This window comes from Symsagittifera roscoffensis, chromosome 5 (genome assembly GCF_963678635.1).
Source record: "Symsagittifera roscoffensis chromosome 5, txSymRosc1.1, whole genome shotgun sequence".
NCBI classification, from domain to species: domain Eukaryota; kingdom Metazoa; phylum Xenacoelomorpha; order Acoela; family Convolutidae; genus Symsagittifera; species Symsagittifera roscoffensis.
Window position 1 is genome coordinate 59,339,404 of NC_087066.1, and position 16,863 is coordinate 59,356,266.

A 16,863-nucleotide genomic window follows, 5' to 3' on the forward strand; every position below is an offset into this window, starting at 1 on the left:
GGTCGGTTCTTCCTCAGCGTTGACGATCAACCACACAGCGGGAGCAGCGTTTGTGCAGGAGACCCCCTCATCATTGCAAGTGTGATGGAGACGACCTGGGTCTCACTTACTTTTCCCGTAGTAACGGCAATCAACAAGACCCTCCTCGACCTAGCTTACAAGAACACCAGTATATGTTGGCCAAGACGTGGGAAGAACACGTCGGGAAAATTTGTGGGGACCTGCGCACTACGGAAGCTTTAATCAACATTACCTACCTGGCATTCAAGGAAATTGAGTATGAAATAGACGAAATTGAGTCAATACTGGCTGAGATGAGGAATCGAGCTACAACTTCTGTGGACAAACATGAGGAGGGGGCTTCACGAGACAAGAGGTGGATCAAGCCGGCGCTCGGAGGCGTCGCCGCAGCAATTACACTCGCTCCTATACTGAAGGGTGGATTCTGCCATTACTTCTCCTTCTTTGGTTTACGCGGCGACAGTTCGAGAATGGATCGACTGGGAGAGGAGGCCTCTTTTCTGGATGGCGCTGTCCGGACAATCGTGCTTGAGTCGGGCGAGAAGCTGCACTTTCTGGGCCATTCCTTAAATAGTACCCATACCCAGTGAAATTAATCTCCCATGATTCTAACACAAATTTTGAGCTATTCCGTGGGGTACTCCTGAACCTGGTCAACGAAACCAATGATCAACCAAATCGGAAGAGCGCGTGTAACCAGTATCAATGGGCTTCCGTTTATAGCCACGCGGTGAAGTTCTCCAATGTCGTTGCGAATCATTCGCAGACCCTGGGCACCATACGGGCGGAGCTGATTGCTTACAAAATGGCGGTGCGCAACTACGGCTACATCCTGGATGACGCGTTGAGCGCACTTGCCCGCGGATTCGTACCGGCAACTTTGGTACCCCCGGATTCTAGACCGACATTCTAGACGGAATCCACCTGAACAAGATGCAGGAGGCCATTCCCAGGACTGAGTTGATGACTTACTACGCATTCGAGCTCGTACAGTCGACAGTAATCACAGAAACGGGGATCAATGTGCTTGTCAACATCCCCGTTCATCACACGATGGGACTACATGAAGTGTATCGAGCGATTTCCCTTCCCCAGCCGGCAGATGGAGGAACCACAGCGACTCAATACAGGTTTTCTGAACCCATGGGATTCTTAACCCAAATATGGACGTTTGACCCCGGTTGACCACTGGGTGACCTTAAGTTGACCTTTGGGCTTTTTGACCCCAAAATTGCATGGAAAACCCCAATACTAACACCGGAAAATGGCGCATTTCGCAGCCCAACCCCTGGAAATGAGAATGGGTCAATGAGAAGCTGATAGAGATAAAGCTTTTACATTGCAACCTTGGAGTGGAGGGTTTAATTCAAAGTGGACTTGGTAAACATTGGGTTCAGTTTAGCGTGGAGAGTGATCTATTAAAAGAATATCAACCAGGGTAAAAGAAAAGTAGTCCCAGAGGAAATTGGTACTAATAGAAGCATAGCATGAGGGTTAAGTTTCCTAAATAGTATGAATGGACAGGAAATTTATCTGGCCCTCCGGAGGTGACTTTTTGGTTTAATTTGACCCCTAATAGACGAACTACGTTTCCCTGGTAGCTAGACGGTCGGGGTTGGAATAGAGTACAGATAGAAATTTTAGATGCCCGAAATGAATAAGCTACCCATGAAAAAGGCCTACCCTACCCTTGGGAGGTCGGAAAGTTAACGGGATAATTGAAAAAAAGACCTTGGGAGGATTACTGAGTAAACATAGCATGGTTTGGAGGTAGAGTTGAACTCGAGAGTTGAAGTTCACAGAGTTCAGGATTGGTTGATTAGAATCGTATGACATTTGTTTGCTTGGTCAAATGGTGACAGCTACCGCATACCGGGTATCTAATAAGCGTGAAAAGATTGATAAAAGAAACCGAAAATGGCACGTGGCAAAAGTGACAGGGGGAGGGATATAGTCGTAAAACATGTGCGGACGGACGATTTAGGCGGATGTCACGACTGATAGGGAATGGCGTGACTTAACTAAAACTAAGTGTCAAGAAAGATAAGGAATTGGAGGGTACGGGAGAGCCTGTAAGAGTCAGACGAATTATTGCGAGCAAAATGAATAGTTGATTCTCCGTGAGTTAGCAGAACAGTTGTGAGACTTATAGAATTCAGACGGGTCCTGAGAGTGACTCGTGAAATTTTTAAAGTGACCTCTCGACGCGAGATTTTTAGTGAAGCTTTGTGGAGCAAAGTTGAAGAGTTGCTTAGAATTGTTTGTAAAGTGAACTGCAAGGGGCAGCTTTCTGGAACTTATCGCAGATTAAATTCATTGATACTTAATAAATTGTATTCAGGCCACTTAGCGGCCCTTATACTCAGCAATTTATATATTTATTTCTGAATTCAATTACTATCCAGTTTCTTGCGATTCTTTCCGAGGAAGAGAACAGTCGAGAGCAATCGAGTAAAGGGGGCGCAACCCAGTGTAGTACATCGATCGACCACCAAATTCAACCTTTCAACGGAAGGGATTGTCATCAAATACCGGATCACAGCTCGCCCCTTGCTGGTTCTGATATCTAGGGAAGGGACTTAGCGGACTAAATAGAAGGGATATATTGGGTCTAAACAGTCAAATTCTCCAAGACGACACTTCGTTGAAAAACTGAATCATTTGAATGTTCGTAAGCTAATTCGAATTCGAAGCAAATAGAGTTATTAACGGAAAACCAAAAATAACTGATTATTTTTGTTTTTGACCTTAATTTTTGTTTTTGAAGCACATTTTCAGACCAGAAACTGGTGAATTTTTCCTTCAAAAAAACCAAGACAGGGCCAAGAATAATAGGAGAGTTTTCAAAATTTTCTTGTTATTTTTTAAAACTGTTTCTGAAATAATTGAAAACAATATAAAGCATAAGACTAAATCTTTGATTTTATACGCGTTACTCCTTGAACATGATCAATTGTAATACAAATATAAGAATAAAACAAAAACTGACAATTGAAAAAATAGTTCTTTCGATTGTTGTTTTTTAAATAAGGTTAATACAATAATTTAATGGATGCGTGCGTGCAAAAAGTTTTAAAAGAGTACGCAACTTTTGGAAATGTTTACAACAGAATCCACATACGTTTGCAAAGTCTGCTACGTTTGCAGTCACTATTGAAATTAGAATCTTTCTTAAAAAATTTTCTTTGGGAGCCACAAACAGAGTGAACTTGATTGTTGCTTGCGTTGGTTTTTCCGCCAGTTATATCTTTTTAACAATTTTTTGAATTTAAACGAAAGTTAAAGTTTATAAAAAATTTGTCGGTTCCATTTTTGTTGTTTCAAAAAGTCCATTTTTCTGGAAAACTACTTGAAATGCTAAATTGCCCAAAAAATTCTACGCAGCTTTTCAGTATTTTCCTCATGATGCGACAATACTCGAGGATGCGGCTCAGCGTGCATTTGATCACCTTCCATTTTGCGAAAATAATTTCGGCAAAAAAATTGAATAGGGTTCGAAGACTTCATTATGACATAAGTTTTCAGTTCCTCGCTGCTCTATGTATAAAATTTCTCATTTGAAAACTTCAAAAACCACACGTTTTGCGATAGTTGATGCTCGATGACATGTGTATTTTCTACGTTAATCACAACCTGCAAACCTCTCGTTTCATTCAGTCACGAACAATGAGAAACAATGAGTGGAAGGCTGTAACTTTTTTTTTAGAAAACTTCCAGTAACTGACTGATCAAAAAAGCAAAAGGTACAAAAGTCTTGACCGATTCTTTTTAATGCAACAAAAGAAAAATAGAATTAACCATTTATGGTGTAGCTAAACAAATAAACTAATCAGAATCAAGCTTTTGTTTATTTAATAGTAATCAATTAATTATGATATCATCCATTCAGAGTGTGTTTTCTTAGATTGCAATTGAAATTAACTAAAAATAAATTTGATTTAAATTTGCGCACAAACAAAAAAAATTAAATTCATCTTTTTTCTCTAGTATTTGTTGTAAGCATTAACTATAATTTCGATGCATGTTTCAATTTTAGCTGTCTTTCTTCGCACTTGTATACTTTGTAATTTTGGCTTGGTTTTAAAAAAAAATTTTCAAAATCTTTCCTGGCGAGATAGCTTTTGTTAAGTTCCTGGCCGCGGTCAAACTCGAAATTGAAAAAATAATTTTAATTCAAAACAGAGAAAAAAGTTGCGTTCCTTGACAGATTCAGTTTAACTCAACTCAAGTAGTTGCCTTATGTTGAACGAGAACATCAATGCTGGACTTCAAGACCGTCGTTGCCAATGAAACAGAAGCACAAGAAACTCCGATACTTAAAATAAAGATGAATTCAATTCTTAAAACAAATCTTAGAATTTGTAATTTCCTACAAACACTAAATTTTGTTCAAAAATTGTCTTTGCGAAGTTTCATGCTTTTGTATTATCATTTTTTTTCAAATGTGGTTGACTACATTTGTTTCTGTCGATAAGTTTGGACAAAATGGGGAATAACGATTAGTGATTGTTATATTTTTGATTTCTAAAATTGCCGCAGTATGAATTAATTTATGTTTACGAGTTAGTTTTTTGTCGTTAGAATTTCTTTTTGCAGACATTATATTTGGCGTCATCAATTTTAAAAAATCTTTTTTGGACTAAGCGTTTATAAAGATCGGGGATCAAACTTTAAATCGAAAAACTAATTTCCGTTCAAATCGGAGATAAAAGCAGCGTTCGTTGACAGATTCAGTTTAAATTCAAGTCAAGTAGTTGCCTTATATTAACAAGATTATCAATGCAAGACTTCACAACCCTCGTTGCCTATGAAACAGAACCACAAGAAACTGCGTTTATAAAGATCGGGGATCTATTGACATTGCATATAAACAATGTCAGCTATTTGGTTTTTCTGTTCATTCAAAACTTCGACTATCTTTTTTGAGGTAAGGGGTTATTACTATTTGATCGATGCTTACTTAAGAAATTATTCATTACATCGTTGCATGTTATCACCTTTTCCGTTCTAGTTTTTTGGGGAAATGTGTCGAAGTTTTTGAACAATCTTTAGTCGAAGCACATAATTGAAGCTTAAGGTTAAATAAAAACACAGTTTTGATCTTACAAGATTTTTGGTCGAAAAAATCACCAGCTTGTAGACTATACATTCACAGCGAATCCACAAAAAAAACAGTGTTTCGGCTTTTGGAATCGTCGGCCTTCTGGGCTGTCGGCCTTCTTGATTGTCGGCCTTCTGGACTGTCGGCCTTCTTGATTGTCGACCTTCTGGGTTGTCGGCCTTCTTAGTTTTCAATTCCCGATTACAACATATTGCAAAAAAAGGCAAATGAAGCCTTTTGGCTGACGAGCTGGTATCTTGATGCTTTTTTCGTTAAGCTGTATAGGACTAATGATGATGCAATTATTCAAAAAAACCAAACTCGTGGGCTTTTGACGGTTTTTCTTGTCAACCACATCAAATTCATTTCATCGACTGAAGCTGGGTCTCTTGTTTCTTCAAACGAAGCTTAGCTTCTGTCTGGTGTTCAACTTCCTCGCATCTAATTTCGACAGAAGCTGCTTCTCTTCGAAGCTCACTCGAAGACTTTGATACAACCTTAGAACGCAGTGAAAGGGATTTCCTGGTACTATAGGATTCTGTTGGCGTCGGGGTTCGCGCAGTTGCTACCCGGTCATCTTGAGGTTCGTTTGCGAAGTACTTTTTGCCACATCTAACACAACGTCATTTTCTGCAGCAATAAATTTTAGGTAAAATTAATTTTGAATTCAATTTTCATTAGCAATTTTCATTCAATTTCTCTAGTATTTTTTGTAAGCATTAACTATAATTTCGATGCATGTTTCAATTTTAGCTGTCTTTCTTCGCACTTGTATACTTTGTAATTTTGGCTTGGTTTTAAAAAAAAAATTTCAAAATCTTTCCTGGCGAGATAGCTTTTGTTAAGTTCCTGGCCGCGGTCAAACTCGAAATTGAAAAAATATTTTAAATTCAAAACAGAGAAAAAAGTTGCGTTCCTTGACAGATTCAGTTTAACTCAACTCAAGTAGTTGCCTTATGTTGAACGAGAACATCAATGCTGGGCTTCAAGACCGTCGTTGCCAATGAAACAGAAGCACAAGAAACTCCGATACTTAAAATAAAGATGAATTCAATTCTTAAAACAAATCTTAGAATTTGTAATTTCCTACAAACACTAAATTTTGTTCAAAAATTGTCTTTGCGAAGTTTCATGGTTTTGTTTTATCATTTTTTTCAAATGTGGTTGACTACATTTGTTTCTGTCGATAAGTTTGGACAAAATGGGGAATAACGATTAGTGATTGTTATATTTTTGATTTCTAAAATTGCCGCAGTATGAATTAATTTATGTTTACGAGTTAGTTTTTTGTTGTTAGAATTTCTTTTTGCAGACATTATATTTGGCGTCATCAATTTTAAAAAATCTTTTTTGGACTAAGCGTTTATAAAGATCGGGGATCAAACTTTAAATCGAAAAACTAATTTCCGTTCAAATCGGAGATAAAAGCAGCGTTCGTTGACAGATTCAGTTTAAATTCAAGTCAAGTAGTTGCCTTATATTAACAAGATTATCAATGCAAGACTTCACAACCCTCGTTGCCTATGAAACAGAACCACAAGAAACTGCGTTTATAAATATCGGGGATCTATTGACATTGTATATAAACAATGTCAGCTATTTGGTTTTTCTGTTCATTCAAAACTTCGACTATCTTTTTTGAGGTAAGGGGTTATTACTATTTGATCGATGCTTACTTAAGAAAATATTCATTACATCGTTGCATGTTATCACCTTTTCCGTTCTAGTTTTTTGGGGAAATGTGTCGAAGTTTTTGAACAATCTTTAGTCGGTTATTTGCTTTCAAATCATCACTTAGGCCTTGAACTGCTTTAAAAGTGTTATCGAGGCACTTTTGTTTTCTTAATTGTAAAGTTTATAGGGAAGGATGGAAAAAACAAGCCTTAATAAAGAACACCATTAATAGTATTGGACATTACGGTTGTTTCATTGGTGATCAACTAAGGTTAAATAGTTGATAATGATTTATGAGTAAAGAGAAAGAAAAAAAAACGTTTTTCTTCTTTTGGCTATTAATAATTTTTTTACGGTGAGTGTATAAGGTCCCGGTAACATTCAAGTTAACGTGTAACGTTAATTGGTTACACTTTACGGATTTACGGCGAAACGGTACTTTAAACAGTGGCAACAGAATGCGGCCGAAGAAGAGGCGACTCGAGCAATTTTCTTAAGATTATTCAACCACTGGAGAAAACCGAGGAAGGGAGCCACTCAAAAAACTTACTCAAGACGGTTGACGGTATCAACAGTTGAGCGGGCTGAACCAAAACCATGTTTTTTGAATTGAAACTTAAATTCGACCAAAAGAAGATTGTGGTGGAAAAATTAGGAGAAGGTGGTTTAAACGAAATTATTTTCTTCCAATTGTTTTATTTTGAAAATTTTTAGAAACAATTTTTTGAACGTTTTTGGGAATACAAAACTTCTTGGGTTCGAGACTCTACTGGGGTACTAGGGTAATTGGTAAAAACTAGTTTGTTGGGTATCTAGTACGGTTTTTCTTTAGGTATCTAGTACGGTTTTATCGGTTTACAATATTTATCTCGTAAGTAATTTTGAAACCTTTTTCATCTAAAATAGCACGTTTTGGATATAACGAAGCACATAATTGAAGCTTAAGGTTAAATAAAAACACAGTTTTGATCTTACAAGATTTTTGGTCGAAAAAATCACCAGCTTGTAGACTATACATTCACAGCGAATCCACAAAAAAAAACAGTGTTTCGGCTTTTGGAATCGTCGGTCTTCTGGGCTGTCGGCCTTCTTGATTGTCGGCCTTCTGGACTGTCGGCCTTCTTGATTGTCGGCCTTCTGGGTTGTCGACCTTCTTAGTTTTCAATTCCCGATTACAACATATTGCAAAAAAAGGCAAATGAAGCCTTTTGGCTGACGAGCTGGTATCTTGATGCTTTTTTCGTTAAGCAGTATAGGACTAATGATGATGCAATTATTCAAAAAAACCAAACTCGTGGGCTTTTGACGGTTTTTCTTGTCAACCACATCAAATTCATTTCATCGACTGAAGCTGGGTCTCTTGTTTCTTCAAACGAAGCTTAGCTTCTGTCTGGTGTTGAACTTCCTCGCATCTAATTTCGACAGAAGCTGCTTCTCTTCGAAGCTCACTCGAAGACTTTGATACAACCTTAGAACGCAGTGAAAGGGATTTCCGGGTACTATAGGATTCTGTTGGCGTCGGGGTTCGCGCAGTTGCTACCCGGTCATCTTGAGGTTCGTTTGCGAAGTACTTTTTGCCAGATCTAACACAACGTCATTTTCTGCAGCGATAAATTTTAGGTAAAATTAATTTTGAATTCAATTTTCATTAGCGCTTTTGCTGCGCATAGACAAAAAATAAAATCATCTTTTTTCTCTAGAATTTAGTATTTGTTGTAAGCATTTACTATATTTTCCGATGCATGTTTCAATTTTAGCTGGTCTTTATTTCGCACTTGTATACTCTGTAATTTTGGCTTGGTTTTGAAAAATACTTTTTTTCAAATCACTCCTGACAAGATAGTTTTTTAAAATCTCCTGGCCGCGGTCAAACTTTAAATTGAAAAAATAATTTCCGTTCAAATCGGAGATAAAAGCAGCGTTCGTTGACAGATTCAGTTTAAATTCAAGTCAAGTAGTTGCCTTATATTCACAAGATTATCAATGCAAGACTTTACGACCCTCGTTTCCTATGAAACAGAGGCACAGAAACTGCGTTTATAAAGAACAAGGATCTTTTGACATTGTTTTAAAACAATGTCAGCTATTTGGTTTTTCTATTCATTCAAAACTTCGACCATCTTTTTTGAGGTAAGGGGTTATTACTATTTGATCGATGCTTACTTAAGAAAGTATTAATTACATCGTTGCATGTTATCACCTTTTCTGTTCTAGTTTTTTGGGGAAATGTGTCGAAGTTTTTGAAAAATCTTTAGTCGGTTATTTGCTTTCAAATCATCACTTAGGCCTAGAACTGCTTTAAAAGTGTTATCGAGGCGCTTTTGTATTCCTAATGGTAAAGTTTCAATGGAAAGATGAAGAGAGCTAGCGGCAATAATGATCACAATTAGCAAAGTTGGAAAAAACAGTTGTTTCATTGGTTATCAACTAAGGGTGAAATGTTGATAATGACTTATGAGTAAAAAGAAAGAAAAAAAAAGGTTTTTCTTTTTTTGGCTATTTTTAAATTTTTTAAGGTGAGTGTCTAAGGTCCCGGTAACATGAAGGTGCATTTATATACAAGTTAACGGTAACGTAAACTGGTTAAACTTTACGGAATTACGGCGAAACTGTTTTTTCAATAGTCGCAACAGTATGCGGCCAAAAACAAGGCGAATCGAGCAATTTTTTAAAAGAATTTTCAACCACTGGAGAAAACCGATGTAGCGAGCCACTCAAAAGACTTACTCAACACGGTTGACGGTATCAACGTGTGAGCGAACGGAACGAAAACCGTGTTTTTCGGATTGAAACTTAGTTTTGACCAAACGAAAATTGTCGTGGAAAATTTGGGAGAACTTGGTAAAATTATTTTTTTCGAATTATTTTATTTGGAAAACTTTTCGAAACATTTTTCTGAACATTTTTGGGAATACAAACGTTTTGGGTTCGAGACTCTACTGGGGTACTAGGGTACTGGGTAACAACTAGTTTGTTAGGTATCTAGTACGGTTTTTCGTTAGGTATCTAGTACGGTTTTATTGGTTTACAATAGTTATCTCGTATGTGATTTTATATTCTTTTTCATCAAAAATAGCAAGTTTTTGGATATAAAGAAGCACATAATTGGAGCTTAAAGCTAATTAAAAGCACAGTTTTGGTCCTTCAAGTTTTTTGGTCGAAAAAATCACCAGCTTGAAGACTATAAATTCACAACGAATCCACAAAAAAACCAGTGTTTCGGCTTTCGGTGTCATCAGCCTTCTTGATTGTCGCCTTCTGGGTTGCCGGTTTTCTTAGTTTCCAATTTCCGATTACAACATAGCCTTTTTGCTGACGAGCTGGTATCTTGATGCTTTTTGGTTAATCTGAATAGGAATAATGATGCAATTATTCAAAAAAAAACAAACTCGTGTGCTTTTGACGGTTTTCCTTGTCAATCAGATCGAATTCAAATTGACCTTTCAACTACTGAAGCTTGGTCTCTTGTTTCTTCAAACGAAGCTTAGCCTTTGTCTGGTGTTCAACTTCCTCGCATATAAAATGAAAGAAGCTGCTTCTCTTCGAAGCTCACTCGAAGACATTGATACAACCTTAGAACGCAGTGAAAGGGGTTTCCTGGTACTAACGGATTCTGTTGGCGTCGGGGTTCGCGCAGTTGCTACCCGGTCATCTTGAGGTTCGTTTTTGAAGTACTTTTGCCAGATCTAACACAACGTCATTTTCTGCAGCGATAAATCCTAGGTAAAACTAAAATTGAAGTTTATTCTCATCAGCGTCATTGCTGCGCATAGACAAAAAAATTAATTCATCTTTTTTCTCTAGTATTTCTTTTTGCAGACATTATATTTAGCGTCATCAATTTTTAAAAATCTTTTTTGGACTAAGCGTTTATAAAGATCGGGGATCAAACTTTAAATCGAAAAAATAATTTCCGTTCAAATCGGAGATAAAAGCTGCATTCGTTGACAGATTCAGTTTAAACTCAAGTCAAGTAGTTGCCTTATAGTGACCGAGATTATCAATGCAAGACTTCACAACCCTCGTTGCCTGTGAAACAGAAGCACAAGAAACTGCGATACTTAACTTGAAGATGAATTCTTTTTTTTTAACAAAGCTTTGTGTGTTGTTTCTTACAAACGCTAAATTTTGTTCAAAATTTGTCATTTGCAAAATCTTATGCTTTTTTTACTTTCAATTTTTTCAATTGTGGTTGACTAATTTTGTGTCTGTCGATACGTTTGGAAAAATTGGGAATAACGATTAGTAATTGTTAAATTGTTGATTTCTTAAAATGCCGCAGTATGAATTAATTTACGTTTACGATTAATTTTTTGTCGTGAGATTTTTTTCAGACCATATATTTGGTCACATCCATTGTTAAAAATCTTATTTGGACTAAGTATTTATAAAGATCGGGGATCAAACTTTAAATTGAAAAAATAATTTCCGTTCAAATTGGAGATAAAAGCAGCGTTCGTTGACAGATTCAGTTTAAATTCAAGTCAAGTAGTTGCCTTATATTCACAAGATTATCAATGCAAGACTTCACGACCCTCGTTTCCTATGAAACAGAGGCACAAGAAACTGCGTTTATAAAGATCAAGGATCTATTGACATTGTTTTAAAACAATGTCAGCTATTTGGTTTTTCTATTCATTCAAAACTTCGACCATCTTTTTTGAGGTAAGGGGTTATTACTATTTGATCGATGCTTACTTAAGAAAGTATTAATTACATCGTTGCATGTTATCACCTTTTCTGTTCTAGTTTTTTGGGGAAATGTGTCGAAGTTTTTGAAAAATCTTTAGTCGGTTATTTGCTTTCAAATCATCACTTAGGCCTAGAACTGCTTTAAAAGTGTTATCGAGGCGCTTTTGTATTCCTAATGGTAAAGTTTCAATGGAAAGATGAAGAGAGCTAGCGGCAATAATGATCACAATTAGCAAAGTTGGAAAAAACAGTTGTTTCATTGGTTATCAACTAAGGGTGAAATGTTGATAATGACTTATGAGTAAAAAGAAAGAAAAAAAAAGGTTTTTTTTTTTGGCTATTTTTAAATTTTTTAAGGTGAGTGTCTAAGGTCCCGGTAACATGAAGGTGCATTTATATACAAGTTAACGGTAACGTAAACTGGTTAAACTTTACGGAATTACGGCGAAACGGTTTTTTCAATAGTCGCAACAGTATGCGGCCAAAAACAAGGCGAATCGAGCAATTTTTTTTTGAGAATATTTAACCACTGAAGAAAACTGAGGTAGGGAGCCACTCAAAAAACTTACTCAACACGGTTGACAGTATCAACAGTTGAGCGGGTGGAACGAAATCCGTGTTTTTTGGATTGAAACTTAAATTCGACCAAAAGAAAAGCGTCGTGGAAAATTAGGGAGAAAGTGGTATAAATAAAATTGTTTTCTTCGAATTATTTTGTTTGGAAAATTTTTCAGAACAAATTTTAGGGATTACAAAGCTTTTTGGGTTCGAGACTCTACTGGGGTACTAGGGTACTGTGTAAATACTAGTTTGTTAGTTATCTAGTACGGTTTTTCTTTAGGTATCTAGTACGGTTTTATCGGTTTACAATAAGTATCTCGTATGTAATTTTATAGCCTTTTTCATCAAAATTAGAACTTTTTTGGATATAAGGAAGCAGATAATTGAAGCTTAAAATTAATTTAAAACACAGTTTTGGTGTTACCAAAAAAGCTTACCCAGCACTACTGAAGAAACATTCAAGTGGGTAGTATGATCTTATACTGCAATTAGGCACTGGGACTATCTGTTTTTACTTTCTCCGCTTTTTCAAAGACTGACATGAAAAATTGGACAAATTTGAATTTCCCTCTTCTGATGTTACCAGGGTTGCCTGCTCGCTTTTTAATAAAAAAACAAACTCGTGTGCTTTTGACGGTTTTCCTTGTCAATCAGATCGAATTCAAATTGACCTTTCAACTACTGAAGCTTGGTCTCTTGTTTCTTCAAACGAAGCTTAGCCTTTGTCTGGTGTTCAACTTCCTCGCATATAAAATGAAAGAAGCTGCTTCTCTTCGAAGCTCACTCGAAGACATTGATACAACCTTAGAACGCAGTGAAAGGGGTTTCCTGGTACTAACGGATTCTGTTGGCGTCGGGGTTCGCGCAGTTGCTACCCGGTCATCTTGAGGTTCGTTTTTGAAGTACTTTTGCCAGATCTAACACAACGTCATTTTCTGCAGCGATAAATCCTAGGTAAAACTAAAATTGAAGTTTATTCTCATCAGCGTCATTGCTGCGCATAGACAAAAAAATTAATTCATCTTTTTTCTCTAGTATTTCTTTTTGCAGACATTATATTTAGCGTCATCAATTTTTAAAAATCTTTTTTGGACTAAGCGTTTATAAAGATCGGGGATCAAACTTTAAATCGAAAAAATAATTTCCGTTCAAATCGGAGATAAAAGCTGCATTCGTTGACAGATTCAGTTTAAACTCAAGTCAAGTAGTTGCCTTATAGTGACCGAGATTATCAATGCAAGACTTCACAACCCTCGTTGCCTGTGAAACAGAAGCACAAGAAACTGCGATACTTAACTTGAAGATGAATTCTTTTTTTTTAACAAAACTTTGTGTGTTGTTTCTTACAAACGCTAAATTTTGTTCAAAATTTGTCATTTGCAAAATCTTATGCTTTTTTTACTTTCAATTTTTTCAATTGTGGTTGACTAATTTTGTGTCTGTCGATAAGTTTGGAAAAATTGGGAATAACGATTAGTAATTGTTAAATTGTTGATTTCTTAAAATGCCGCAGTATGAATTAATTTACGTTTACGATTAATTTTTTGTCGTGAGATTTTTTTCAGACCATATATTTGGTCACATCCATTGTTAAAAATCTTATTTGGACTAAGTATTTATAAAGATCGGGGATCAAACTTTAAATTGAAAAAATAATTTCCGTTCAAATTGGAGATAAAAGCAGCGTTCGTTGACAGATTCAGTTTAAATTCAAGTCAAGTAGTTGCCTTATATTCACAAGATTATCAATGCAAGACTTCACGACCCTCGTTTCCTATGAAACAGAGGCACAAGAAACTGCGTTTATAAAGATCAAGGATCTATTGACATTGTTTTAAAACAATGTCAGCTATTTGGTTTTTCTATTCATTCAAAACTTCGACCATCTTTTTTGAGGTAAGGGGTTATTACTATTTGATCGATGCTTACTTAAGAAAGTATTAATTACATCGTTGCATGTTATCACCTTTTCTGTTCTAGTTTTTTGGGGAAATGTGTCGAAGTTTTTGAAAAATCTTTAGTCGGTTATTTGCTTTCAAATCATCACTTAGGCCTAGAACTGCTTTAAAAGTGTTATCGAGGCGCTTTTGTATTCCTAATGGTAAAGTTTCAATGGAAAGATGAAGAGAGCTAGCGGCAATAATGATCACAATTAGCAAAGTTGGAAAAAACAGTTGTTTCATTGGTTATCAACTAAGGGTGAAATGTTGATAATGACTTATGAGTAAAAAGAAAGAAAAAAAAAGGTTTTTTTTTTTTGGCTATTTTGAAATTTTTTAAGGTGAGTGTCTAAGGTCCCGGTAACATGAAGGTGCATTTATATACAAGTTAACGGTAACGTAAACTGGTTAAACTTTACGGAATTACGGCGAAACGGTTTTTTCAATAGTCGCAACAGTATGCGGCCAAAAACAAGGCGAATCGAGCAATTTTTTTTTGAGAATATTTAACCACTGAAGAAAACTGAGGTAGGGGGCCACTCAAAAAACTTACTCAACACGGTTGACAGTATCAACAGTTGAGCGGGTGGAACGAAATCCGTGTTTTTTGGATTGAAACTTAAATTCGACCAAAAGAAAAGCGTCGTGGAAAATTAGGGAGAAAGTGGTATAAATAAAATTGTTTTCTTCGAATTATTTTGTTTGGAAAATTTTTCAGAACAATTTTTTGGGATTACAAAGCTTTTTGGGTTTGAGACTCTACTGGGGTACTAGGGTACTGGGTAAAAACTTGTTTGTTAGGTATCTAGTACGGTTTTTCGTTAGGTATCTAGTACAGTTTTATCGGTTTACAATAAGTATCTCGTATGTAATTTTATAGCATTTTCCATCAAAATTAGCACTTTTTTGGATATAAAGAAGCACATAATTGAAGCTTAAAATTAATTTAAAACACAGTTTTGGTGTTACAAATTTTTGGTCGAAAAAATCACCACCTTGTAGACTGCGTTCACAACGAATCCTCAAACAAAACAGTGTTTCGGCTTTCGGAGTCGTCGGTTTTCAATTCCCGATTACAAAATAATGCAAATAAAAGCAAATTTAGCCTTTTTGCTGACGATCAGGTATCAAATTCCAGTGCTTGATTCAATTTGCAGCGTGGTTAATTTTCCAGGTCAGGTAAAGGCCCTGTTTAGTGTCTAAGGTCCCGGTAACATGTAGGTGCATTTATATACAAGTTAACGGTAACGTTATTTGGTTAAACGTAACGGAATTACGGCGAAAAGATACTTTCAACAGTCGCAACAGTATGCGCCCGAAAACGAGGCGAGAGGAGCAGTTTTTTAAAGAACATTGAACCACTGGAGAAAACCGAGGTAGAGGGCCACTCAAAAAACTTACACAACACGGTTGACGGTGTCAACGGTTGAGCGGCGGAACGAAAACCGTGTTTTTTGGATTGAAACTTAAATTCGACCAAAAGAAAAGCGTCGTGGAAAATTAGGGAGAAAGTGGTATAAATAAAATTGTTTTCTTCGAATTATTTTGTTTGGAAAATTTTTCAGAACAAATTTTAGGGATTACAAAGCTTTTTGGGTTCGAGACTCTACTGGGGTACTAGGGTACTGTGTAAATACTAGTTTGTTAGTTATCTAGTACGGTTTTTCTTTAGGTATCTAGTACGGTTTTATCGGTTTACAATAAGTATCTCGTATGTAATTTTATAGCCTTTTTCATCAAAATTAGAACTTTTTTGGATATAAGGAAGCAGATAATTGAAGCTTAAAATTAATTTAAAACACAGTTTTGGTGTTACCAAAAAAGCTTACCCAGCACTACTGAAGAAACATTCAAGTGGGTAGTATGATCTTATACTGCAATTAGGCACTGGGACTATCTGTTTTTACTTTCTCCGCTTTTTCAAAGACTGACATGAAAAATTGGACAAATTTGAATTTCCCTCTTCTGATGTTACCAGGGTTGCCTGCTCGCTTTTTAATAAAATTATCACACTTGCCGCCTCATCAGGTAGCAGCAACCGCTCCTCAGAAAGAAGTACTTTTTTCCACGGCAGCTTCAAGCATGGGGCGGTGTACAATATGGGATGTCGGACATAAGTATTTGTTAAAATCTGGCTCGCTATTCGATGTGATTATTTCGTCGAAAAGAATATTTGCATCGTGTAAATCCAAACAGTCATCTTAGAGGGCCAAAGTTAGTGACCCTAATTTAGCCAACTTTTCGTTCAAGGGTTTAAGCTCAGTAATCTGCCGAGCAGACGGAATGTTGTCGACGATTTTTGAGTAGCTGGCTAACTTTTCCAAGTGCGGCGATACCTCCAAAAATGTTGGAATCATGTTCAAAGAACTCACCCAACGAGTTTCATTGTAGAGTATTGGCTGAAGTTTGGTGAACTCACGTAGCTCGCCTCACCAGTTTTTAGTTTCACCGTAACTGAATGAATACCATCCAAAGTCTGAGAATGACGATCTAGACATCCTTTGACCGCCAAATTGAATCTATGAGAGGCGCACCCAATAACTGGCACACCACAGAAATTGGCTGTCGCGCGGTTAACTTCTGCCTTTTCTTCGGTGATGTACACAATGTTTGCTAAGTTTTTTTTTTAAGTTGAAAGCAGAAACTTCATATAATCAAATAAAAACTTTTTTTGGGCAGTAGAGTTTTTTTCAATCAAAAGGGGTGAAAACCAAAGTAATGAACTTTGATATTGTTTGTCAGCGCAAGAGTAAGAGGTGAAAAAAGCTTAGAGGTGGGTTGACCCCTTGGACCATCCGTCAAAACCAACGTAATTCAAGAGATTTTTTCTTTTCAATTCCTTTCTCCTGGCCTCTAGGTAAGATGAAAACGTGT